We start from the raw sequence: 8,512 nt of genomic DNA on the forward strand, positions 1-8,512 counted from the left end.
GACATGGAGACATCTGAGAAGACACTCATATTTCATGTCATCAGGAAATGCAAATTAAAAAAAAACAATGAGAATCTACTGGACATTTATTAAAATGGCTAAAATCCAAAAGACTGACAACACCAAATGCTGGTGAGGATGGGAGTAACAGAAACTCCCATTCACTGCTGCTGGGAATGATAGCAAGACACTTCGGAAGACATTGTGGCCGTTTCTCACAAAATTAAATACTTTTACCTCATGACCCTGCAGTCACATTCCTTGGTATTTATCCAAATGAATTGGAAACATGTTCACACAAGAATCTGCACATGGATGTGTATTATGATTGTCAAAACTGGAAAGCAACCAAGAGATTTTCCAGCAGGTGAGTCGATAAATAAACCGTGTTCCAGCCAGACAATGAAATACTATTCGGTGACAAAAAGAAATGAGTGGGCGCTTGGGTAGCTCAGTCGGTTAAGCATCTGACTCTTGTTTTCGGCTCAGGTCATGATCTCACAGTTCATGGGTTCGAACCCTGCATTGGTCTCCATGCTGAGAGCATGGGGCCTGCGTGGGATTCTCTCCACCTCTCTCTCTCTCTCTCTCAAAATAAATAAATAAAATTAAAAAAAAGAAATGAGCTATCTAGCATAAAGAGGCACAGAAGAATCTTCAATGAATATCAGTAAGTGAAAGAGGCCGATCTGCTACATACTATATGATTCCAAATCTGTAATATTATGGAAAGAAATTGTAGAGAAAGTTAAAATGATCAGTGATCACCATGGTTAGGGGAGAGGATGGGCCGAATAAATAGATGAAGTAGAGAGGATTTTTAGGGCAGTGAAAATACTCTGTATAATACTTAACAATAGATATACATTATTATACATCTGTCCAAACCCATAAAATGCACAACACCAAGAGTGTACTCAGAAGTAAACTATGGACTTTGATGTTAATGATTTGCTGGCTTAAGTTAATCTATTATAATAAATTCATGTATTATGATAAATGCATTTATTATAATAAATTATAATAAACGTATCATAAATGTACTGTGTGGGGGACGTCAGTGGTGGGGAAGGCTATGCATATGTGAGGTCAGGAAGGTTATGAAAAAATGCCTGTATCTTCTTCTCAACTTTGCTGTGAAACAAAAGCTGCCCTAAAGAATACATTCTTAAAAACATAGACATTAAAATGATGTACAATTATTATAATGAAAGGGCTCCTAGATCAATTACCAAAATTAAGGAATCATACATAAAGCCCCAGAAACCCCCAAGATACCTTGTCAGGTGGTCTGTCCATGACCGCTATCCGGAAATACGTGGTAATCATTCTTTGTTGTTTTGTTTTGTTTTGTTTTGTTTTCCCTCCAGAATTTAAACACATTGTTCCCTAATTTCACAGTTTGAATCTGTCCAGGTGAGAATTTTTTTATTTATCCTCTTTGCGATTCACTGCTACTTTGGAATGCATGGATTGGCAGCTTTTATCAAGTCTGGCAAGTCCTCAGCCCTCCTCCCCTCAAATTTTGCCTCTGCAGTTTCCCTTTCTCTACTGTACTGATCACATGATATTAGACCTCCTCATTGAGTTGTTTCAGCTGCCACACTCACTTTGACATTTTCTATCACTGTGGTTCTAGCTCAAGCCATCTGAAACATTCCTTCTCGCTTCTTTCAATGGTTAACTAATTAACGCTTTAGCTGTCTTAGTTACTGAAAGCCCTAAATTCCACTAAGTGAATTCTTGAGTCTATTCGTTTTAATTGTAGTTGTAAAAAGGTTTTTAGCTTTCCCCAAATCGACTGATGCCAGCTCGTCTAAATTTCTGCTAAGATTTTAAGTTTTACTGTCTGACCTGAAACATAGCTGATTGCAACAGGTGTCAGATAATTCCAACATCAACGCAAAATGGGCGTGGTCCCTGATGTGCATTTTTACTCCTTTCTCCACATGAAGCTGGCTACACACTCGCTCAGTCTCATAGTTTTTCTTCTTCTTCTTCTTCTTCTTCTTCTTCTTCTTCCTCTGCTTCTGCTTCTGCTTCTGCTTCAGTAAGTGTTCTCAGGGTAACTTGGGTTTAATTCCAGGTTTCCAATTTTGGGGTCCTTGCCTTCTCTTAGATTTTGTCCTGATAATTGTTTTCTTTTTTTCTTTAATTTGTTTATTGTTTATTCATTTTTGAGGGGGAGAGAGAGAGAGAGTGCAAGCTGGGGAGGGGCAGAGAGAGACGAAGAATTGGAAGCAGGCTCCAGGCTCTGAGCTGTCAACACAGAGCCAGACACGGGACTCAAACCCACGAACCGTGGGATCATGACCTGAGCCGAAGTCAGACGCTTATCGACTGAGCCACCCAGGCGTCCCCTGGTAATTGTTTTCTATTTTATTAGTTCTAAAGACATTTTATCTTGCTCAGTAGTAGGATTGATACTCATCGCCAGACCATATTACTGGAAGTAAATTGTCGCCCTCCTTTATGTGCTTCTTTTCCCTAACTCTGTTTTATTAGGCTATATCTCTAGACGTAATTATAGTAGATTAATTGTAAAGCCACTACTTTGATGCATTGATATTTTGATCACATATAGACTGTAAAACAGATATTAAATATACACCAGTGCAAAGAATCTTAATTCTATTAAACTATGCTAAAACATGAATGGTAGCCTAAAATGTTAAATCTTCAGGTGGTTATAATGTTATTGAATTTGGAATTGATGTAGAAGAGAGAAGCAGCATTATAAAACGTATTAGGACATCCAGGTGTTGAAAATGTCTATCACATAATCAAGATTTCAATTGGGTCATTTTTTTTTAATGTTACCAAGATTACAAAATTAAATGGCCTAATAAGAGTATGGTATAACTGAGTTTCATTTCCTTTATGTTTCCAAATAATAATGATTGACACAACTGAGTATAAGAATAGCAGTTATATATAGAATAAAACCTCACTTCAAGAAGTCAATATTAAAATATTTCTATATTCCAAATTGGGATTTTTCAATGAGTTTTATTAATTTCTTCAGGTGAAACTTAAAGTAGACCATAATAAGTTCCTTTAATTTTAATTATGGCACATGGAATAGATTTTTCCAGGGATTGTTCAAATGCTCATGGATGAAAACATGACCACTAAAGTTTATCTTCTTTCTTAAGTCGTTGTGAATAGAATGCATATGTCAATTTCATATACAATCTCACATTTAAAGGTAATTCCAACAAAAACTGCAATTTGAAAAAAAAAAAGTCAAAGAAATGTTTGATCTTCAGAAAACTGCCAAGCCCAAATCTACGTCATTATAATGTATAGTCAGTAATCTTTTCACAATATATATAAGCACTTAAAATCTAGACAGGTCATTGACCTGATAAACTCTATAGATTTCAACTAAATTATTTGTTAGCAAATGGAAGTTTGTTCTTCAGGAAGATAAACTTGTATAGAATTAGTTTGTGAATACATTTTTCTTTTTTTATTTCTAATAGTTGAATAGCAGTTGCACTTTATTTAAAAGTAGAAACTTTACTTAGGAAACCAATGATCACCTGTTTCTAGTAAAGATAATATACAACAATATCTTTCAGGTTCTAGGAATAGTGGAATCAGAAAAGTTGGAGAAATTTTGAGAAATAATTTGTGTTTTATAATCATACTTTTATAATATATTTTTAATTTCTCATTCATTTTGAGAGAGAGGCGGAGGGGAGGGTCAGAGAGAGAGAATCCCAAGCAGGCTTTGCACCATCAGTGCAGAGCCCAATGTGGGGCTCCAACTCATGAACCCTGAGATCATGACCCTGAGATCATGAGCCGAAGTTGGATGCTTAACCAACTGAACCTCAGTTGCCCCATAATTTTATCATATTTGCGGTTTATATAGTGCTGGTCACACCAACACTATTTGCAAGCATGGGAAAATGGAGGGCATGTTGCTAAACACTTAACTTCAGAAAAGCAGCAGGTTGGAAAGACATGGTTGCCAATTAATACCTCCAGCGTTCAATAATTTCTGTCATTTTTTTCCCTTTGATCTCAGCCCTAAATCCAAATCTGACTCAAAACTTATGTGGCGCGCCTGACCAACGTGGAGTTTCTCCAAAGTTTTGTTGCAAGTCCAGTGAATTCTTTTGACTGCAGGGATTCTTAACCTGACAGACATGAGGGGATGGGGTACATACAGCTGGGTATTGCACAAATGGAAGTTAAACAATAATGGCAAGCACATACAAGGTATGCCCAGTGTATCAGGCACAATTGTAAGTCTACACATAAGAACACATGTCAGAATCATTACTCTATACATTCTAATAGTATCAAAGGGTCGGTAACCTATTTGCCATCATCTAGATAAGAAATTGCTTCCTTATTCATAAATACAAGAAACCTTCCGTGACTATAAAATCATGAGCATTACTAAGCATTCATTATTTGCAAAAATTGCATATATGTTTTTTTAAGTTTATTTATTCTGAAAGAGAGAAGGAGAGAGAGATCAGGATAGAGGCAGAGAGAGAGGGAGAGAAAAGCCCAAGTAGGCTCGAAGCCGTCAGCGCACAGCCCAACGCGGGGCTTGATCTCATGAAGTGATGTAATGACCTGAGCTGAAAGCAAGTCAGTTGCTTAACGGACTGAGACACTCAGGTGCCCCGCATATATAAATTTAAATATACAAAATAATCTCTCTGGAAGAACTTTGATTCTAGTTGTAAAGAGTTAAGAAAAAAAAATCTTTATTAGAATACAGTATAATTCCATGAATACAAAATCCCAGGCTATTGTTTGAGGTGATATTTTGGATAGTCCAAGGCTCAAACATCCATACGTCCTTTTCCCTGGAGAGTCATCAGTCCATTCAATGGCACGATTACTCCGGAAACACATGCATAATTCAAAATAATACAATTCAGCTTAAAACGTTGAGTATCTAATATTTAAGATGAACTATGTGCACTGAGTAGATCCATCATGTGCCTTATGATCTGGATTTAAAGATAAATTAATATGGAAAAATAATAGAGAACAATATAATTAACACCTGGGAATTTGGAGCAAGAAGAGATTGCTGGGCTTTGGAGCAGGACAATGAGAATGACTGTGGGGAAAATGAACACCACTCAAAAAATGGAGAAAATATCTGGGGCTCCTGGGTGGCTCGGTCGGTTGAGCTTCGGACTTGGGCTCGGGTCATGATCTCGTGGTTGACGAATTTGAGTCCCACACTGAGAGCTCTGGGCTGACAGCTCAGAGACTGGAGCCTGCTTCGGATTCTGTGTCTCCCTCTGTCTCTGCCCCTTTCCCTCTTGTGCTCTGTCTCTTTCTGTCTCAAAAATAAATATAAACATTAAAAAAAAATTAAAGGAGAAAATATGAAAAACAACTACCTGGGATTGCAGAGCAGGCTGATGAATGTCAAAGGGAACACCTGATCTGACATGTGGCAGTCCGTGAGGATGACAGACAGATGTGTATTTTGCTAGCTATGTGTCCCATGATGAGAGAAAGAAAACAAGCCTTTTAACAAGTGAAATACTTTTATTTTTTTTCAATATATGAAGTTTATTGTCAAATTGGTTTCCATACAACACCCAGTGCTCATCCCAAAAGGTGCCCTCCTCAATACCCATCACCCACCCTCCCCTCCCTACCCCCACCCCCATCAACCCTCAGTTTGTCTCTTATGCTTTGGCTCTCTTCCACTCTAACCTCTTTTTTTTTCCTTCCCCTCCCCCATGGGTTTCTGTTAAGTTTCTCAGGATCCACGTAAGAGTGAAACCATATGGTATCTGTCTTTCTCTGTATGGCTTATTTCAACAAGTGAAATACTTTCAAAAACACAACACATGATTTTTATCTTTTCTGCTCTGATAATTTTTTTAGACTGTAATTGGTGCCTGGTTGATCTACATATTTCATTAAGTAATGAAAATAAATTCTTCCTGTTACATTTATAGCTCTCTGAATCGTAAAACAGAAAAATTATCTTTCTTGTTACCTCAGCTCAGTGTCACCCAGTCTACCAAAATTGAGAATGGAGAAAGCTTTTCAGTCACCTTATCCCATTTAATTTTCATTGGAGATTATCAAAACTCCTTAAAAGTTCATGAGTTTGTTCCTTTAAATAAGTGGACTTCCCTTTATAAATGCTAAATCATGAGCAAAAAATCCCTTGGCTTTCAGGTTGTGGGATTATAGCAGATTATGTACTTAAAAGCCTCCCTGAAACTTTCTTTCCTCCTCCACTTTTACTATAACAGAAAACATAAGCGACATACTTTCATATTACAATGGAGCTCATAAAAATAAGAGGAATTCCAAGGACCCAAACAATAAAGAGGGAATGAAACCTAAAGTATTAAAACCTTTCTCGTGTATGAAAATAATGTGTAATCTTGGGAATGTCGGAGCTGTATGGCCAATGCACATCTAGAGATAGGGTATGAGGCTTAAGGGGAAACACTAGACTGATTTGGAAATGAAACCCATTAGCACCAAATTCTTGAAGAATATATCATTGAAATGGCAAACTAGGGGTGCCTGGGTGGCTCAGTCAGTTGAGCATCCGACTTCGGCTCAGGTCATGATCTCACAATCTGTGTGTTCGAGCCCCGTGTCGGGCTCTGTGCTGACAGCTCAGAGCCTGGAGCCTGTTTTGGATTCTGTGTCTCCCTCTCTCTCTGCCCCTCCCCTGCTCATGCTCTGTCTCTCTCTGTCTCAAAAATAAATAATAATAAAAAAAAACATTAAAAATTTTTTTTAAAAAAGAAAGAAATGGCAAGCTAAAATAAAATGGATAACCAATATGTGGTTGTTATGAGCTGATTTGTATCTCCCTCCAAATTAAGATGGTGAGGTCTTAATATCTCATTGGAGCCACAGTTTGTGGTACTTCGTCATGGTCACCCTGGCAAACTAATACATCTTTGGGTAGGGAAAACCTTGTGGTCTTGGAATCCCTTGCCTTAAATATTAGCATAAAGTATGGGTACAATATTGTGATGCTACTTCGGTGAGAGGGTTATAACCAAGTCACTAGATTTGGTGCTGTTCCACAGATAAAGCCTTGACAAAGATGAACTCACAACTTCAAATTACAAACCCTAGGGGCACGCGGCTGGCTCAGCTGGTTAAGCATCCGACTCTTGATTTTAGCTCAGGTCGTGATCTCAGGGTTCGTGAGATGGCTTTGCACTGCCAGCAGATGCTCCTGAAATTCTCCCTCTCTCCCTCTCTCTCTCTGCCCTTCCCCCGCTGGTGCACCTGTGTGTGGTCCGTCTCTCTCTCTCTCTCTCTCTCAAAATAAATAAATAAACTTACAAAAATTATAAACCCTGGAAGGAAATAATCTACCGTAAGCAAGAGACACGTGATACCACATCCTGAAAAAAGTAAATCGTCAAGGAATTATTGTCTTTAAATAATAATTTATAATATGTCTTTATAAAAATAAGTTTAAAATCATTAAAGATATAAAAGTGGTGGGGGAACAACATAAATAGATGCCTAGTGCAAAAAGTCATTTTTAAAAATAAAACCAAGGCTGGAAATAAAAAGAATAAAAGGAAAAAAATAAATTATGTGTAAAGCTGTAGAATACATTAATATGAGAAAAAGCAGAGTTAATTAAACTGTATACATTGGAATTTGTCCTGATGCAATGAAGGACTAAAAGATGACAGTATGACTCTTTTGGCCACATCTACTGTGAGAATGAAGACCACTCTCAGCAATCAGACTGTCCACATTCCAGAAAATGTCGATGTCACCCTGAAGGGATGCAGTGTTAATGTGAAGGATCCCAGAGGAACCCTGTGAAGGGACTTCAATCACATCAATGTAGAACTCAGTCCCATTGGAAAGCAAAAGAAAAGGCTCCAAGTTGATAAACGGTGGGGAAATCAGAAAGAACTGGCTACTGTTTGCTCTATCAGTAGTCATGTATAGAACAGGGTCAAGGGCATTACTCTGGGCTTCTGTTACAAGATGAGGTCTGTGTATGCTCACTTCCCCATCAACGTTGTTATTCAGGAGAATGCTTCTCTTGCTGGAATCCAAAATTCCTTGGGTGAAAAGACACCCGCAGGGTTTGGATAAAGCCAGGTGTTGTTTGTTCACTATCTCAAGTCCAGAAAGATGAATTAATTCTTGAAGGATTGCTTCAGTTGCACCTGTATCATATTGAACTTGGTATCAGCAAGACACAACAGTTAAAAACAAGGATATCAGAAAATTTGTAGATGGTATCTATGCTTCTGAAAAAGGAACAGGTCAACAGATGAATAAGATCTAAGTTGGCCAGCTACAGAAACAGCAAGATGCTGGATGATTTTTCAGACTTATTTGTGATATTTAAAATTTTTATTAAAATTTTTTTAACGTTTGTTTATTTTTGAGAGAGAGAGAGAGAGAGAAACAGAGTGTGAGCAGTGGAAGGGCAGAAAGAGAGGGAGACACAGAACTGGAGGCTGGTTCCAGGCTCTGAGCTGTCAGGATAGAGCCCGACACGGGGCTCCAA

At 37.9% G+C, this 8,512-nt stretch overlaps 1 pseudogene; it reads left to right on the plus strand.

Annotated features, from left to right (window-relative positions):
- Positions 1 to 7,707: 7,707 nt before the first annotated feature.
- LOC112868140 (large ribosomal subunit protein uL6 pseudogene) lies at positions 7,708 to 8,287 on the plus strand (annotated as a pseudogene).
- Positions 8,288 to 8,512: the final 225 nt, after the last annotated feature.

Source organism: Puma concolor, chromosome D3 (genome assembly GCF_028749965.1).
Source record: "Puma concolor isolate L17-30 chromosome D3, mPumCon1.1.hap2, whole genome shotgun sequence".
Taxonomy (NCBI): Eukaryota; Metazoa; Chordata; class Mammalia; order Carnivora; family Felidae; genus Puma; species Puma concolor.